This window comes from Pinus tabuliformis, chromosome 6 (genome assembly GCF_031772625.1).
Source record: "Pinus tabuliformis cultivar Carrire ecotype Pingquan chromosome 6, CPIR1, whole genome shotgun sequence".
NCBI classification, from domain to species: Eukaryota; Viridiplantae; Streptophyta; class Pinopsida; order Pinales; family Pinaceae; genus Pinus; species Pinus tabuliformis.
The window spans coordinates 1,601,849,787-1,601,869,982 of NC_142292.1; the positions used below are offsets into that span (position 1 = coordinate 1,601,849,787).

General features: G+C 34.0%; 1 pseudogene; it reads left to right on the top strand.

Moving 5' to 3' along the window:
• The first annotated feature begins 295 nt into the window (after window positions 1-295).
• LOC149264983 (U6 spliceosomal RNA) lies at window positions 296-406 on the top strand (annotated as a pseudogene).
• The last annotated feature ends 19,790 nt before the right edge of the window (window positions 407-20,196 follow it).

The window sequence follows — 20,196 nt, forward strand, 5'->3', positions numbered from 1 at the left end:
ATTTAAAGAAGTATTTACATAAAATATAGATAAAAATAACATGTAAATAAATATAAATTCAACCTAATAAACTCACATTTTATTTAATTTTTTTTTACAGCAAAAAGTAATATTCATTAAATACGTACCTTGATCACAGCAGAAATTGCACGATTTACAATGTGGTTCTATGGCTCTAAGAGTTGCTTCCTGCTCACATATTGGGAAAAATGGAGAAATCATATTCTTCTATTTTGGAAAAGTCAAGAGGCATACATTCTATTAACTAGATTGCAACGTAAAGTCTACAAAATAGGCCACATAGCAAATTCGGAGACATCCAATAAAATTGAAATGATACAGAGAAGATTAGCATGACCCCTGCCCAAGAATGACACACACAAGTGGAGAAATGGTCCAAATTTTTCATTCTCTGACCCAAAAAAATGTCGTCATACTTCGGGGACGTGGGGGATCCACATACATTGCCTCCGATATGTTAGAATCTCCACTTCTTTCAGGACTAATCTAGCTTCCTTCATTTCTTGGGACTTGTATTTTACCCAGTTGACTTCGAATATAGCCAATTTCAGTAATCTGTCGGAGCACCTCAGCTTGGGGACATTGCATGTCTTCATACAGGATCAGAATCATTTCGTTTTTATAAATAACACGTTGAAGCATAGCACTACAATCATATTACATATTCGTTGGAGGATGAGGATAAAGTGAGCATACTTTCAGGTCCTTGGATGCATCATTACCGTTCTGGTTATTGTTCTCCATTGTATACAAATGGATGCATCATTACTATTCTGGTTATTGTTCTCCATTGTATACAAATGGATATTAGGTCATTTGAGAACGCACTGGAGATGGGATGAAACTATCACCTTTAAGCTGGTGTAAGCCAGCAACAATTCTCCCAAAATTCCACAAAAATTATAACAAAACTGACAGAAGAACGAAGAGACAAACTTTTGCCAACTCCAGAAGATAAATTGGTGCCCTTTCAAGAGAGTGAAACTATTCTCAGAGAGAGGATTACTAGTGTTCCTGAAATTTGTCTCAGATGTTGATTCTGAAAAGACACCAAACTAATTTGTCTTCCTTCAACATTGCTTTGTTGCATAAGGTTCTAGCCCTTCACAACATGTATCCTAATTAAGAAAAAACCAAAGAATCTTTGGGGTACGTTGGGTATGACTTTTCACCTAAAGCTTTGATTTGGGCGCTCTTTTTATCAAAAGAAATATATTGAAGAGATATATAACTTCCCTTGTATATGTTTTTGTTGATTCCTTATGTATTTTAAAGAGATTTCATTTTAAGAGTACTAGTAGTTTTGCATGACTTTGTTAGTGTTAGTGTTTGATCACTCATTCACAAATTGGCTAATGGAAAATTACAAAAAATATTTTTAGAAATTAAAAAATTATTTTTGAATTTATTGAAAAATAAAAATATTCAACGTTTTCCTTAAATTTTGGTTAAAGTTATTAAAAAACCACAATAAATCAAAAAACTAATAGAGAGACAAGAATTTTGATTTTAAGATGAGTGCTATAGTCTCTAACAAAGTAAAGACTAACAAAAACAATTTGTATAAATTTTCAACAAAATAACTAATTATAAAAACTTTGACCTCTAAAATATGCCATAAAAAATAAAATTAACAAAAAAAATTGTTATAATATATTCAAAAATAAAATAGATTTTCCTGTGGGGTTATATTCTTTATTTGGTTCATACGAAGTTAATAACAATTAATTATAAGTGGTGACTTTAATTCAAGGTTGCTCATTCTCAAAATATTTTTTCCGATGAAAACATTTTTAGTGATCTATGATTCTTTAATCTTTTAATTATTGATGGCTCTTTAATTATTATACATTTTTAGTGATCTATGATTCTTTAATCTTTTAATTATTGATGGCTCTTTAATTATTATTCATCAAGTGAGAAATTCGATCATGTAAAATTTTAATGTTTTTTTATTGAATGTAAAAATGAAAAATATAAAAGGAGTATTGTTTCTATTAGATAACTTTTAATGTTATTTGGTTTTGTAACATTTGAATTTTTTCATATTGTTTAGTTTTTCAATACTTAGGTAAATTTGATGGAAAATAAAGTTTTATTATATCAAAATATGTTGATTGAAAATGGGGACTTGATGTTGTTTATCTTACATGAAAGTCATTTTTACAAGTTTTGCAACACCTAAGTAAATTTAATAGAAAATAAGAGAATTCTATTGTATAAGGGTTGTTGCTTCAAAATGGGAAACTTGATGTTGTTTATCTCTCATAAAATTCCTTTACAAAAAATTAATATGGAGATGAAATTGAAATTGATGTACTAGTCACATTGTCCATTAAATCAAATGAGACAGACTATAACTTTAATGCTAACACCCAAACAATATATTCTCTTCATACCTCTAACTGTGGCAAAGGTGGCAACATAAAACTTGATAACATGGCTTAGTCTAATAGAGGTGGCATACCTTATTTGGTTCTCCTAAGCTTTTGGTGGAGTTATCCCTCCATTAGCCTAGTTACCATTTTTCTCATTATGCCTTCCAAACTTAGAATGCTTTAGCATTTTAATCCTAGTTTGCTATGTAAAATATATAGTATTTCAATTTCTACTTCATCTAATGGGAGGTCATTGAGTAGTTTTTGATCTAGCTATAATAGTTTGAATTTCTCCAATATGGATGGCCACAAGCACACTAGTCATTACACACCATGTGATATCTCAAACCTTTATTGGATTATGCATAGGAAAGCACATGAAAATGAGGGCCTCCAAGCAGCAATTTCTCATGTCAATCATAGAATTTCTTCCTAAATCAAAACACATCTAATTAGGAAAGCATAATTGGAGACAAAGGTGGCCATGCAAAGAAAGCAACTATAGAAACTCATTGAAAGAAAGCAACTATAGAAACTCATTGTCTAGCTCAAATTGAAATACCAACTAATCCTAAGTTTTACTAAAAAGGACCTTATTCATTAGCATCTTATCTTGAAATCTTTATTGGTTTTATGAAGCCAAGGGCAAAGGAACAAATAACCACCCAAGAACCTTAAGGGGAAAAGAAAATTGAAAAAACAACTCCAAACCCTAATGTAAATGTTATGCATATAGTTCCTTTATTCACACAATTTCCATTAAAAAATTATATATATATATATATATATATATATATATATATATATATATATATATATATATATATATATAACATCTTATCTTGAAATCTTTATTGGTTTTATGAAGCCAAGGGCAAAGGAACAAATAACCACCCAAGAACCTTAAGGGGAAATGAAAATTGAAAAAACAACTCCAAACCCTAATGTAAATGTTATGCATATAGTTCCTTTATTCACACAATTTCCATTAAAAAAATTATATATATATATATATATATATATATATATATATATATATATATAATATCTCCCAACCTTTAACTAAAAGAAGGAAAGACAACACACAACTGATAAATAAATGTGCCAATTCAAATTGAGTAAACCTCTATGCCTACTACATTCCTCGAGCTAAAAATTGTTTGTCTATTTTCTTACCGACACACTCGCTGAGAGCGCCCTCTTCTTCCTCATCCACAATGACATTCAACGATTTCTATTTGTCGGTACCAGCCACTACGTGGAGGCATTGTCTACCAATATTCAATTTGGATGGCCAAAAATCATCTAATTTCAAAAAATCAAACAATAAGAGTACTTGAATCCAACACCATAAAAAATTTAACCAAAAGCTTGAAGCTTGATAGTTATAACCCTAACTTCCAAAAATTTCCACCAGATTTTATCAAAATTGTTCTGAAATTTTCGTTATTTTTTAGACAAAAATGATGCCTCGTCATACTACGACTTATGCATAGAATGACATGTGTTTTCTTTGCAAACTGTGAAAAATCCTTGAACTGCGGCTATTGGAATTTATTCTCCTAACTCATTACCAATTTATTAGTTTTCTGATTAATAATGAAGAAATCTAATTATGATTCTTAACAAAAACTAAATATGTTGCGAAAAAAATAAATTGGAACTCAAAAGTTCATGCACACAATTAACACATTTATTTTGGACTAATGTCCCTGGAAAAACCTCGAAGGGAAAAGAGGTTTAGTAAATGAGGGTTTATTTTATTAAGTATCAATAAAATCCAAGTACAATAATGTGGACGCCTAAATGTAAATCCTCTAGAAAATATACTGGCAAAATAATTTGGAGAATTTTTCTCCCTTTTGCAAATCCACTGTAAATTCCAGTAATCATGAATTCCTACAATCACATTGTGAATTTCTGTAATCCCGAATTCCTGTAATCACACGTGAATTCATGTAATTTCGAATTCCTGCAATCAAGCGCGAATTCTTTTAATCGCGAATTCCTTCAATCATGACACAAATTCCTGTAATTGTGAATTCTTGGAATGCAACCATTTTTGTAGAAATATTCGACCTCCTCTCACCTGCCAAACTGACACTGGAGAGACACTAGAAAATCATCTGGATCTCTCTATTGTTGTTCCCTCAATCAATCATGCTCCTCCAATGGCTCGAATTCTTCCCTCGGTGAATAACGTGTACTCGGAAATTCGCACTTCCTAGAGAATAGCTCCCTCACTTATGTCTCACCACTGTATCTATCTCCATCCCAATGAATTGCTCTTATAAGGAGCTTCAACGATCATAATTAAATCCTGATCAACAACTAAGATCATCCTAGACTCGATCCATGTGAGCCTATAGAGCCTTCTCGATCATCCTTAATTAATTCCCATTAATTAATCATTTTTTGTAAGTTAAACTTAGGCATTTTTAATTATTTATTAATTAATTTAATTAAGGTGTTTCACAAGCTTATCTCGTGAAACCTTTTTAGGGTTATTGGTATCTTGCGTTCCTTAATCTCTTAGACACAAATTGATACTACAATGCCTATCCAATGCTACAAAAATTAAGACTCCCTCTTAGCGACAAATGTGTTCTCTCTCCACATCAATACTGGTCTTCTGCACATGGACAGTGCTACGTTGTTGATGTCTAACTAACCTTCTTCACTTCTCCAAGCTGACCAATCTCCCCATCAATGGAAATCAATATGAAGAGAATATTTCCCATCATGTTATTACGCAACTTTGATCTGCTCACATTGTTGTTACTACTGCTCTATTGCTATCTCTACACTGCTATTACAACTACTATAATAATGAGTCTAATCTCCTCAGATCATGAAAAAATAGATTCCATAGGGTTTCTCCCTCTGAAGCTAGACTGCCTCTGAGTCTTGATCTCCTTGTGGGAAATATATTTGGCCCCTCCTAGAAACTCGCACTATCCTCCTGCATTGGAAATTGGAATACGTAGCTCTATGGTGGGAATATTTGGGCTTGCATTCCACATGCATATTACAATTGGGAAATTCACACTTCTTGTGTCACTACAACTAACTTTGCAATTGTCTCACATGTACTGGATGCAACTACTTCTGCAAAAGTTATCTGATTTCATCTTGTTGACAGTATGTCATTGCAACTAGCTCTGCATCTTCTCACGTGTACTCAGTGTGACTAGATTTGTTGACATTGAATCATGCTACTATGATATTATGGGATCCTATAGCAAAGGTGATGGTCCTGTTGCAAAAATTTGGAATTGATCTAATTGATCTCCATGTTGCAACTGTGTTGGAACCTTCCTAGCTTAATATGCATAGGGATCAATTTTCTCCTCCACCTGGAGGTACTGCTTCTATCAATGCAAACTCCTCCAATTTGGCAGTTAATTCATCATTATCTAGTGAAATTTTTCCTACCCTTATTGCCCCTTCTTTTCCTTCTTCCTTTGAGGACATTGAGTGTTGTAGTGACCAAACTCACCACATCTGAAGCATTTAATCTTTGACATATGTTTCTTCTTTCTCTCGCCTCCTCTTGAGCCTTGTCCCTGATTGGGACCTTTCTTTGCCTTTCCTTTACTTACAAGGCCCACATTTTCCTCATCCTCCTCCTCCTTCGATCCCTTGCTGATGTTGTTGGTAGAACCATTCGCAAGGTTGAGTCTCATCTCCTCTTGAGTGAAGTCACTCGATGACAATCCCAACTAGGTAGCGTATCTCTCCTAGAAATAACTTGGATGAAATTATGCCACTCCTTGGTGAAATCATTGAGAGTTATCCTTGATAGCTCACTATCAGATGGCTTTTCTTCAATGGCTCTAAGTTCATCTTCAACATTTTGAATCCTAGTCATGTAAGGCGTAACGCCTTCCCCCTTTGGCAGTCTGGTGATCTTCAACTTCTCCTTGAGAATCACCTTCCAATTCTCTAATGGATTCTCATACACCTTGACTATGACATCCCACACTTCCTTTGTTGTGTTTAATGTAGAAATATGCAGAACTATATGATCCTGAACACTATCTAGGATCATCCTCTTAGCCTTGGCCATTTCTTTCATGTACATTCCCTATTGTTGAGTATTTGTAGGTATGGAAACAACGTTCTCTGCATACTCCTTCAGACCATGCTCACCTAACACGAAAGCCACTTTATTCTTCCATATGCCAAAGTTAGAAGCTCATTAAGCTTGTCTTGATCCCTGGGTCTTTTTATGGCCATCTCCACGAAACATAAGTAATCTAGAGACTAAAAATTCTCCTTCCTACTTAGCCTACTCGCACCCCTCACTAGAATGCCTAGATATTCCTTACTTGCTTCCATAAATCCTTCTACAACACTCTCACTTCTTGCAACTCCTTAAATGGGAAACTCACACTAGTTGTCAAGTCTACTACAACCTCCTGCAACTAGAAATATGGAAGTCCTCTTCTACTCTATGTGTTTTTCTCTTGTTTCCCTACACAAATATGCAATTGAAACACTTTCTGCAAATCTTTGTGCCCATATCTTATATATATTCTCTGCAAAACCACTCATCATCCCACCGGAGCCGTCTTTCTGGAAAGTCTACTGTAAATTCCTGCAATCATGAATTCCAACAATCACATGGTGAATTCCTGTAAACATGAATTCTTGTAATCACATGTGAATTATTGTCATTTTGAATTGTTGTGATCGTGAATTCCTGCAATCACACATGAATTCATGCAGTAGAACTCGTCTCCTCCTGGGGAACTCTTGAAAACTAAAACTTTTCCTCTGCGCTTTTGTTGAAGCCTCGAAATTCACTGCGACAACATGGGGGATAACCACCTGGTCCAGACCTTAAAAACAACTCCTTTTCCATTAGGTATAGTGGCTCTGACTGGGGATAATGGGACTAGTTTCCCAGAGAGGATTGATTTGATAATGTTGATGGGATGATATAAGATGTAACAGGGAACGATTCAACTAAGAAGAATCTAAGATGTAACAGGGAACAATTCAATTAATTATTGTTAATATGGTTCTTATATTTATATTAATATTATTAATAATAATATTAATAACATTAATTCTTAATATTATTGATAACTAATATGTGTGCTTGATATGGGCCTATTGACATTTATCAACCACAATTGTTAATGTGATTGTGCTAGTTAATATTCCAGTGTCACTTATTGATTGTGACAAGTAAGAAATGAAGGATATGATGTTTAATACAATGTGTTATTAAAATGTTGGTTTGAATGGTTTATAACTGTAAGTTCCATTTTTAGATGATTTTAAATAAAAATAAGTAATATGGAAAAATTAGTGATTGTTATCATAAGAAAAATTGTTATTATAAGAAAAGTAAAATAAAGTACAGTGAGATTCTAAACTATATTAATTTGTCGAGCAAGAATGTTAAGATCTTTTCTTGTCCTGGCAGATTACAATGCAACTATCACACTACTAATGCAACACTGATCAATCCAGGCCCCTATCTCATGGTAATCGTCAATAAATAAATTTTCGTCTCGGTCAGAGTATATAGAAAGGTTTTTTTTCAACTAAACAAATTGTGTTTGGAACAGTTTTTAGGCAACGCATAGATCATAGATCTTAATTTCGATTCAATGCATAATTCAAGATTGGACCATTAGACTGCAAAACCAATTCGAGATTGGACCATTTGATTTTCTGGGATCTTCTGTGTCCATCAATAATTCAAGATTGGAGAACCACTAAACCACATCTATGGGACTAAAATATATAGGAAATATAGGATATATAAGAAGTTTTTTTTTCAACTAAAGAAATAGTACTTAGAACAACTTTCAAACCCCTATCTCATGGTAATTATAAATAAATAATTTTTAGTCTGGGTGGGAGTATATTAGAAACCTTTTTTTCAACTGAACAAATTGTGCTTGGAACAGCATTCAAGGCCCTTATTTCATGGTAATTGTAAATAAATAATTTTTTTGTCTGGACCAAGTATATAAATAATTTTTTGTCTAGGCCAAGCATTTAAGAAGTCTTTTTTTTTTCAACTGAATAAATTTTACTTGGAACAATTTTTAAGCAATGCAGAACCCAAGATTAGACCACTAAACTTCGAACCAAACTTCACTTCAATTCAATGTATAACTCAAAATTAGACCGCTAAACTACCCAACTTAACCGTTCGACCACATGTACAAGATTAAAGTATATAACAAGCCTATATCTTAACTTCGATTATTTTTGCAGGTAAGTTGGCCCAGCGGCGCAGGGACTATACACATGAATGGGAGCAACTTTCCTCTCTTTCAATGCCACTGGCATTCTCCGTCTAAGCATGCTATTAATGGCAGATGGTAACAATGGCTTCATAGTTATAGTATAGATAACTAGTATACGTAGATTGAAGCAGACGGTAACATAGATATAGCTATATAGCCAGTGTATAGCTATATATACCATCTGGCTATATATACTGGCTATATATATAGACAGTAACATATATATACTGGCTATATAGCTATATAATGGCAGATGATAATAGTGGCTTCATAGCTATAGTATAGATAACTAGTATATAGCTATATAGCTATATACTGGCTATATAGCTATAGTATAGATAACTAGTAGACATATACATCATAGAAAATTAAACAAAAAACAAGTACAACCATATCCAAGAAAACTACTACTCATAATTCAAAGTGAGGAATACTAAAAATGTGTTTTTCAATGCAGCTGAGATGAACATTTTGCTGCTGAATTTGGAACTGAATGAGTTGGGATTCTTTTTGAATTTCTTGAAAACCTGGATCATATTTGACAGAGCCTTCTGGAGAGGTCAGAATATCTCTAGCCACAATAATTTTCATCAACTAGTAGAGGGTAACAATTTTCTTATATTGGGTGGTGCGGCCTCTAGAATGTCCCAGGTCCGAAACTAAGTCACACCAGTATTCTATTTGAAATTCAACGTATGCCGATTGATTCAATTTAGCTTCCTAATTTGAAATCAATTTCTTAACTTAAGTCGAAGTACCTATATGATAGGCCTAGGATACCTCTTGGATTATTTGAGAGTATTTTTTACGTCCACATATTTGTGGTTGTGAGTCTGAGAATGGGCCACTACCTCCCCACTTTCCTGACTCCCTACCTCAGTCGTGACCACCTCTTCCCGAAGAACTGGCACTGGGGGTTAGGCGAGCCATAGAGATTCCCAACCAAACAGTAGAGCCAAATGTCATCAACCACACAAAATGAACCACAAATTGGTACCAAATTGTCTGCTTGCAATCAAGGTACTTATAGAGATTGTGAGGACCTGAAACAATAACATAGCATGAAAACAATGTGCAACTTGTGTTAGGCTCAGGCCTATCAAATAAACTAAGGGTCGAATGGAGTTGCCAGCATCGACATGAGATACCGGATTTTGGCTCCCCAAGCCCAAGTGAAGCCATATAAAAAGATGAGCTGAGATGGGCTTGTCGCCCCAGGAAGAAGGCTCCACAAACTGGCTCCCCAAGCCTAATTTCAGTAAAAACCTACAAGATAAGCGCAATGAATCAGATGCAGGAGGTTCAAACTCTCTCCCCTGCTCAGAACCAACAATTTGAATATATATCTAACACCGACGAACATACATGCATCCAACAAAAGACTCCAAACTAGAGATTTACAATACAATCCCATGCGAGATAAAAGAATGCCAAAGACGATAGATACACATTACTTAAGAAAAGATAGTAGAAACTTTCCAAATTTCCAGACATCGGTTCCCATTCCTTACAAATATCATATTTCCAGAATTGTTGTTTAGGTTTTGAGAGACATTACAAGAATTTGCAGACCATGGTCGGAGAGGGGGAATAAAAAACGTTACATACTCAGTAGAAGATGCCATTAACCTGAGAGAACTAGCTACATCAAAGAAATAGACCTGCTTGGCCTTCCTTGCAAACAAGAATACACTTACAGAGAGGTTTTGCTCACCACCAAGAAACAAAACCCAACTCAAGAGAGTTAATTGCTTAGATCGATGAGCCCTTACCACCTGGAATTTAAGAGCACAACAGCTCATCGCATTGCCATTAACACTTCTCATGCGCGCTGCCACTCAACTTTCATAACCAAGCATGTGAGGGCGTGGTTGAGTCGCCCTCTCACCCTTTCATCAACCAATTTAAGCATGATGGTAATCCTAAGAATATCCATCACCTGTATCGCACCCCAATCAAAAATATACCAGTATCATTTTATTAAAGAAAAAAATCATATAAAATTTCTATCTTAATCGCATTCTTTTAAAATCTCAATCTTAATCAAATTCTTTTAAAATCTATAATATAAAAGTAAAAATATAAATATGAAAAAATCTATTTAATATAATATCATTTTTACGCTTAATTCTTTTAATTCTTTATTTTTTATATCTTTATCTTCTTTTTATTTTTTTATTTTTCCTTTATTTTTATTAATATTTAAGATATCATTAATTTAAATAAAATAAAAATACTTAATTCTTAATATCATAATGTTATAAACCAAATTTTGAAATATCAATATGCTATCAAATTACTTTTATTAGTCCCATTATATTTGATTATTGCAGGGATTTCAAAAAAATGCAAGGCCATTACAAAAGGAAAATGGACGAGTTATTGGATCGTACAACCCTTGGCATACACCATAATATCGTGTGCTATCTTCATATACAACTTGATTAACCTTTAGTAAAATCATGGAAGCTTTGATTAGGATAATTTGATTAGCCTTCCGTAAATAAAGTCAATGAGGCTTTGCTTTGGGATCCTGAGTTGTATGTTATTCAATATGTCCTTTACTTCGGCTTTTATATATATTATATTATATTATCTTATTTTTTAGTTTGGTTTATATATATATATATATATATAATTTTATCTTATCTTGTCTTATGTTATTTTAGTGATCTAAAAATAAACGAAACTTTGTTCAAAGATCATCAGTGGTATAATATTCACTATATTCTTAGTTTGACATACAAATATAATGGATGGATCAAAAGAGTTTAAATGTTTTATATTTTGTTATTAGATTATTTTGGTTGTTTTGGAATTCCATGATATAATTTTAAAAATATTATGACTTTTTAATTTGTTAGATGGGGTTCAATTAATTAATATTTGTTTATTATAAAGTAATATGTAAAACACTATATTTAAAATTAAATTTTTGGAGGTCAAATTTATAATTCTAACAAATTTATATTTAATTTCTAACGAAATTAAACTAAAAATATAACAAAAATAAGAAACTTGAAATTAGAAAAATTAAACTACAACCTAACTTATTTTTAAAATATTCATAATTTTATATATATTTTAAATAATTATTTTGTAATATTTATATTTATATTTATATATATATATATATATATATATATATATATAAAAGTTTTTTCTTAATTATTAAAATTATAATAAATTTAAAAAATCAAAGTTAATTGCCTCAAGAGTTGCTCTACAATCGTGGTTTAACATTTATATGTCAGCTTAATTAAAAAACAATAAAAGGTTAAAAGTAATATAGATATGGTGGAGATGTTTTAGTGTAAACATCTAAATCTTGACTCAATTAATAATAAAAAGTTAAAAATAATTAAAAAAAAAAGTTGATTTGTTATATTGTAATTTTATTTTACAGGGACCTTAGCCCCTCCAACTCAAGTTAGGAATTATGGTCTAGGAAATAGGAATTATGGTCTAGGAAAAATTGCATAAATAGTTATAATTTATATTGATCAATGCTAAATTAATAATGGTTGATAGACAAATCATCTCATAGTCTTGCTTTGGTAGTAACTAATGAGATGTGAAGTGGATACTTAAATTGTTTGCTCAAACAGAAAACTTGCATAAATTTTTGTGGGTGGTAACCACTAATAAGTCTAGATATTTTCAATTTTACTCCTACAATAAGTGATTATGAAAACATAAATAATGGTGGCAAGTAACTCATGTAAGTATATTTTTTACATCTTATTCCTATATAATTTTCTATGCAAAGACTTGGTTAAATTATGGTGTCAAATAATTAATGGTAGATATGTTATTTAATTGAGTATATAAGTGATTTTCGAGTAATTTATTTTTGGATGGTTTTCCTGCAAAGCTTAATAATAAGAAATCACTACAAAATATCTAAAAATCATGCATGAATATTGCAACCATATCCATAAATTACGACATAAAATATGTAAGACAGTTGTCCACCTGGCATTATATTGTGCAAAGATTGCAATAAGTTAGTTATGGTCCAATCAAACATTTAAAAAATAATTATTTTAACAATATTGAAAAATAAATATTTATTTTTCAAAGTTAAACATTATAATTTGCATTGGTCAATGCTAAAGTAATAGTGATCAACAGACAAATAGATAATTGATCTTAGTAGGGACTAATAATGATTCCATAACCATATTTAAATTTAATTAATAAGAACATAAAAACTTAATACTTATAATAAACTTACAATATAACAAGTTTCTTAACCATGGATATCCACCCCCACTTTACCATGGATATTATTAACTTGTAAATAGGTTTTGTTACAATAACATGGCTTATCAATACCACATGCTGAAAAACCATAACTCATTTTGCAAACCAAAATTGAGATGTAAAATATTTTAGACATTGCATATAACATAGATTACATAGAGTGAAAATTCTTCACTATATGGAGAGAGAGAGAGAGAGAGAGAGAGAGAGAGAGAGAAAGAGAGCAAGAAGAGGGAGGCGGTGGGGGGTGGAGAGGGGCGAGAGGGAGGGAGAGAGAGATGGAATTGGAGGGGGAGACAGAGGGAGGGAGGAAGGAAGAAAGAGAGAGAGAGAGGTAGAGAGAGAGGGAGTGACAATGGAGACATGGAGAGAGGGAGAGAGGAGAGGAGGGAAGATAGAGGGGAGAGGAGAGAGAGGGAGAGAAAGGGAAGAGAGAGAGGTATACATAGAGATGGAGGGGAGAGAGGGGTACAAATAGAAGGAGAGAGGAATTGAGAGAGATGAGGAGAGAGGGAGGGAGAGAGTAGAATAGGAGGGAAGAGAGAGAAATAGCTGAGAGAGGGAGAGTTTGATCCAACCTAGATATGGTATGTGTGTATATAAAAACCAACATAGATCCATCTTAACCCCGAATCTATAAAGTGCCAAGAGGGATCAAATATTTCAAGGTGCAAACCTTTACTTAGGTTTTGCACTCAAAAAAGAGGTTTGCACCTCAAGAGATTTGATCCTTCTTGGTGCTTGATAGATCCTGGGTTGAGATGGATCTAAGTTGGTTAATTTGGTTTCCATATTTTTTAATATTGATAGATTTGTATCTTTTGGATATGGAAGGGAGTTTCCAAATTAAATAATCATGTAGCTTTCACAATCTTCCTTATTTTTAATTCCCGCTATTCAACATTAAAATTACACAGAAATTAACCATCATTTGTATTCATAAAAATCTCTTCCCACGTCATTATATATATATATATATATATATATATATATATATATATATATATATATATATATATATATATATATATATATATCCCCACCTTTAACTGAAAAAAGGAAAGAAACAACACACAACTAATAAATAAATGTGCCAATTCAAATTGAGTAAACCTCTTTTCCTACCACATTCCTCGAGCTCAAAATTGTTTGTCTATTTTCTTACCCATACACTTGCTGAGAGGGCCCTCTTCTTTCTCATCCACAATGACATTCAAGGATTTATATTTGTCGGTACTAGCCACTATGCTGAGGCATTGTCTACCAAGCTTCAATTTGGATGGCCAAAAATCATCTCATTTCAAAAAATCAGACAATAAGAGTACTTGAATCGTGAACTTTATAGTGGAAATGGATTCAACACCATCCAAAATTTAGCCAAAAACTTGAATCTTGATAGTTGTAACCCGGACTTCCAAAAATTTCCACCATATTTTATCAAAATTGTTCTAAAATTTTCATTATTTTTTAGACAAAAACGATGCCTCATTAGACTATGGCTTACACATAGAATGACATGTGTTTTTTTGAAAAATGTGAAAAATCCTTGAACTACGGCTATTGGAATTTGTTCTCCTAACTAATTACAAATTTATTAATTTTATGATTAATAATGAAGAAACCTCATTATGATTCTGAACAAAAAATAAATATGTTGCAGAAAAATTAAACTTAAACTCATAAATTCACACACACAATTAACACATTTATTTTGGACTAATGTCCTTGGAAAAACCTTGAAGGGAAAATAGGTGTAGTAAATGAGGGTTTATTTTATTATGTAGCAATAAAAATCCAAGTATAATAATCTGGATGCCTAAATGGAAATCCTCTTGAAAATATACTAGCAAAATAATTTGGAGAATTTTTCTCCCTTTTGCAAATCCATTGCAAATTCTAGTAATCATGAATTCGTGTAATCACATTGAGAATTTCTATAATCAAGAATTCCTGCAATCACACGTGAATTCATGTAATTGTGAATTTCTACAATCAAATGTGAATTCCTTTAATCGTGAATTCCTGCAATCACGATGCAAATTCCTGTAATGGTGAATTCTTGGAATGCAACCATTTTTGCAGAAATATTCGACCTCCTCTCGCCTGCGAAACTGACAATGGAGAGACACTAGAAAATCCTCAGCATCTCTCTATTGTTTCTCCCTTAATTATTCATTCTCCTCCAATGGCTCAAATTCTTCCCTCGGTGAATAATGTGTACTCGGAAATTTGTATTGCCTCGAGAATAGCTCCCTCACTTATGTCTCACCACTGCATCTATCTCCATCCCATTGAATTTCTCTTACAAGGATCTTCAACGATCATGATTAAATCCTCATCAATAACTAAGATGATCTTAGACTCAATCCATGTGAGTCTGTAGACCCTTCTCGACCATCCTTAATTAATTCCCATTAATTAATAAATTTTTGTAGGTTAAACTTAGGCATTTTTTAATTATTTATTAGTTAATTTAATTAAGGTGTTTCACAATATTATCCCGTGAAACCTTTTTAGGGTTTTGGATATCTCGCGTTCCTTAATCTCTTAGACACAAATTGATACTACGACGCCTATCCAATGCTACAAAAAATAGCACTTCCTCTTAGCAAAAAATGTGTTCTCTCTCCACATCAATACTCATCTTCTGCATGTGGACAGTTCTATGTTGTTGATGTCTAACTAACCCTCTCCACTTCTCCAAGCTCACCAATCTCCCTATCACTGGAAATCACTGTGAAGAGAATATTTCACATCATTTTATTATGCAACTTTGATATGCTCATACTGTTGTTACTACTGCTATGTTGTTATCTCTGTAATGCTACTACAACTACTATAATAATGAGTCTAATCTCCTCAGATCCTAAATCAATAGATTCCATAGGGTTTCTCCCTCTGAAGCTAGACTCGCCCTGAGTCTTGATCTCCTTGTGGTAAATATCTTTGCCCCCTCCTGGAAACTCACACTGTCCTCCTGCATTGGAAATTGGACTACGTAGCTCTATACTAGGAATATTTGGGCTTTGCATTGCACCTGCATATTACAACTAGGAAATTCACACTTCTTGTGTCACTAGAACTAACTTTGCAACTGTCTCAGAAGTATCAGATGAAACTAATTCTGCAACATTCATCTAATTTCATCTTGCTGACACTATGTCATTGCAACTATCTCTGTATCATCTAGCATTATTTACTGAGTGCCACTAGCATTATTAACAATGAATCTTGCTACTATGATATTATGGGATCCTATAGGAAACGTGATGGTCCTACTGCAAAAATTTGGAACTGATCTAATTGATCTCGATGTTGCAACTGTGTTGGACCCTTCCCAACTTGATATGCATAGGTATCATTTTTCTCCTCCGCCTGGAGGTACTGCTACTAAAAATGGCAAACTCCTCCAATTTGGCAGCTAATTCATCAAAATCTACTAAAATTGTTTCATACTCTTGTTGCCCCTTCTTTTCCTTCTACCTTTCAGGACATTGAGTGTTGTAGTGACCAAACTCACCACATCTGAAACATTAAATCCTCGACATATATTTCTTCTTTCTCTCGCCTCCTCTTGAACCTTGTCCCTAACTAGTACCTTTTTCTGCATTTCCTTTACTTGCAAGGGCCACATTTTCCGCATCCTCCTCCTCCTTCAATCCCTTGTTGATGTTGTTGGTAAAACCATTTTCAAGGCTAAGTCTCATCTCCTCCTTAGTGAAGTCACTCCACAATGATCCCAACTAGGTAGCGTATCTCTCCTAGAAATAACTTGGATGAAAGTATGCCACTCCTTGGTGAAACCATTGAGAGTTATCTTGGATAGCTAATTATCTGATGGTTTTACTCCAATGGCTACAAGTTCATCTATGACATTGTTAATCCTGGTCAAGTAAAGTGTAACGCCCTGTCCCTTTGTAATTCAGGTGGTCTTCAACTTCTCCTTGAGAATCACCTTCCAATTCTCTAATGGATTCTCATACATCTTGACTACAACATCCCACATTTCTTTTGTTGTGTTTAATGTAGAAATATGCAAAACGATATGATCCTAAAGGCTATCTAGGATGATCCTCTTAACCTTGGCCATTTCTTTCTTGTATGTTTCCTATTGTTGAGTATCTGTAGGTATGGAAACAATGTTCTTTGCATACTCCTTCAGACCATGCTAACCTAACAGAAAGCCACTTTATTCCTCCATATGCCAAAGTTAGAAGCTTCATTAAGCTTGCCTTGATCCCTGGGTCTTTTTATGGCCATCTCCATGAAACACAAGTAATCTAGAGACTAAAAATTCTCCTTCCTGCTTGGCCTACTCGCACCCCTCACCAGAATGCCCAGATATTCCTTACTTGCCTCATAAATCCTTCTACAACACTCTCACTTCTTGCAACTCCTTAAATGGGAAACTCACACAAGTTGGTAAGTCTACTACAACCTCTTGCAACTAGAAACATGGAAGTCCTCTTTTACACTATGTGATTTTCTCTTGTTTCGCTACGCAGATCTGCAATTGAAACACTTTCTGCAAATATTTGTGCCCATATCTGATAGACATTCTCTGCAAAATAACTCATCTTCCCATTGAAAATTCCTGCATATCACACGTGAATTCACGTAATTTTGAATTCCCACAATCACGTGTGAATTCCTTTAATCATGAATTCCTACAATCATGATGCAAATTCCTGTAATTGTGAATTCTTGGAATGCAACCATTTTTGCATAAATATTTGACCTCCTCTTGCCTACCAAGCTGATACTGGAGAGACACTAGAAATCCTCTAGATCTCTCTATTATTGCTACCTCAATCATTCATGCTCATCCAATGGCTCGAATTCTTCCCTCAGTGAATAATGTGTACTGGGAAATTTGCAATGCCTCGAGAAAAACTCCCTCACTTATGTCTCACCATTGTATCTATCTCCATCCCATTGAATTTCTCTTATAAGGAGCTTCAACAATCATGATTAAATCCTCATCAACAACTAAGATCATCTTAGACTCGATCCATGTGAGTCTATAGAGCCTTCTCGATCATCCTTAATTAATTCCCATTAATTAATCAATTTTTGTAAGTTAAACTTAGGCATTTTTAATTATTTATTAGTTAATTTAATTAAGGTGTTTCGTAAGCTTATCTTGTGAAACCATTTCAGGGTTTTGGATATCTCTCATTCCTTAATCTCTTAGACATAAATCGATACTACAATGTATATCCAATGGTACAAAAACTAACGCTCCCTCTTCGCGACAAATGTGTTCTCTCTCCACATCAATATTGGTCTTCTGCACCTAGACAGTCCTACGTTGCTAATGCCTAACTAACTTTCTCCACTTCTCCAAGCTGACCAATCTCCCTGTCATTGGAAATCATTGTGAAGAGAATATTTCCCATCATGTTATTACACAACTTTGATCAACTCATGGTGTTGTTACTACTGGTCTGTTACTATCTCTGCACTACTACTATAACAATGAGTCTGATCTCCTCAGATCCTAAAGAAATAGATTCCATAGGGTTTCTCCCTCTGAAGCTAGACTCCCTCTGAGTCTCGATCTCCTTGTGGGAAATATCTTTTCCCCTTCATGGAAACTCACATTGTCCTCCTTCATTGGAAATTGGACTACATAGCTCTATGGTAGGAACATTTGGGCTTGCATTGCACTTGCATATTACAACTAGGAAATTCATACTTCTTGTATTACTAGAACTAACTTTGCAACTGTCTCAGATGTACTCGATGCAACTACTTCTACAATAGTCATCTGATTTCATCTTCCTGACACTATGTCGTTGCAACTAGCTCTGCATCGTCTCGTGTGTACTCAATGCAACTAGCTTTGTTGACACTGAATCCTCCTACTATGATATTATGGGATCATATAACAAAGGTGATGGTCATGCTGAAACAATTTGGAACCAATCTAATTGATCTCCATGTTGCAACTCTGTTGGACCCTTCCTAGCTTGATATGCATAGGTATCAATTTTCTCCTCCGCCTGGAGGTACTGCTACTATCAATGCAAACTCCTCCAATTTGGTAGTTAATTCATCAATATCTACTGAAATTGGTTCCTACTCTTTTTTCCCCTTCTTTTCCTTCTTCCTTTGAGGACATTGAGTTTTGTAGTGAGCAAACTCACCACATCTAAATCATTTAATCTTCAACATGCATTTCTTCTTTCTCTAACCTCCTCTTGAGCCTTGTACCTGACTGGGACCTTTCTTTGCCTTTCCTTTACTTGCAAGGACCACATTTTCCTCATCCTCCTCCTCCTTTGATCCCTTGTTGATGTTGTTGGTAGAACCATTCGCAAGACTAAGTCTCATCTCCTCCTGAGTGATGTCACTCCATGACAATCCAAACTAGGTAGCGTATCTCTGCTAGAAATAAGTTGGATGAAATTATGCCACTCCTTGGTGAAACCATTGAGAGTTATCCTGGATAGCTCACTATCTGATGGTTTTTCTCCAACAGCTACAAGTTCATCTCTGACATTTTCAATCCTAGTCAGATAAGTTGTAACGCCTTCTCCCTTTGGCATTCTAATGGTCTTCAACTTCTCCTTAAGAATCACCTTCCAATTCTCTAATGGATCCTAATACATCTTGACTACGACATCCCACATTTACTTTGTTGTGTTTAATGTAGAAATATGCAGAACTATATGATCATAAATGCTATCTAGGATCATCCTCTTAGCCTTGGCCATTTCTTTCTTGTACATTTCCTATTGTTGAGTATTTGTAGGTATGGAAAAAAATGTTCTTTTCATACTCCTTCAAGCCATGCTCACCAAACAGGAAAGCCACTTTATTCTTCCATATGCCAAAGTTAGAAGCTTCATTAAGCTTATCTTGATCCCTGTGTCTTTTAATGGCCTACTCACACCCCTCACTATAATGCATATATATTCCTTACCTTCCTCGTAAATCCTTCTACGACACTCTCACTTCTTGCAGCTCCTTAAATGGGAAACGCACACAAGTTGGTAAATCTACTACAACCTCTTGCAACTAGAAATATGGAAGTCCTCTTCTACTCTATGTTCTTTTCTCTTGTTTCGCTACGCAGATATACAATTGAAACACTTTCTGCAAATATTTGGGCCCATATTTGATAGACATTATCTGCAAAATCATTGATCTTCCCATTGGAACCCTCTTTCTGGCAAGTCTACTGTAAATTCCTGCAATCATGAATTCCTACAATCACAAGGTGAATTCTTGTAATCGCGAATTCCTACAATCAC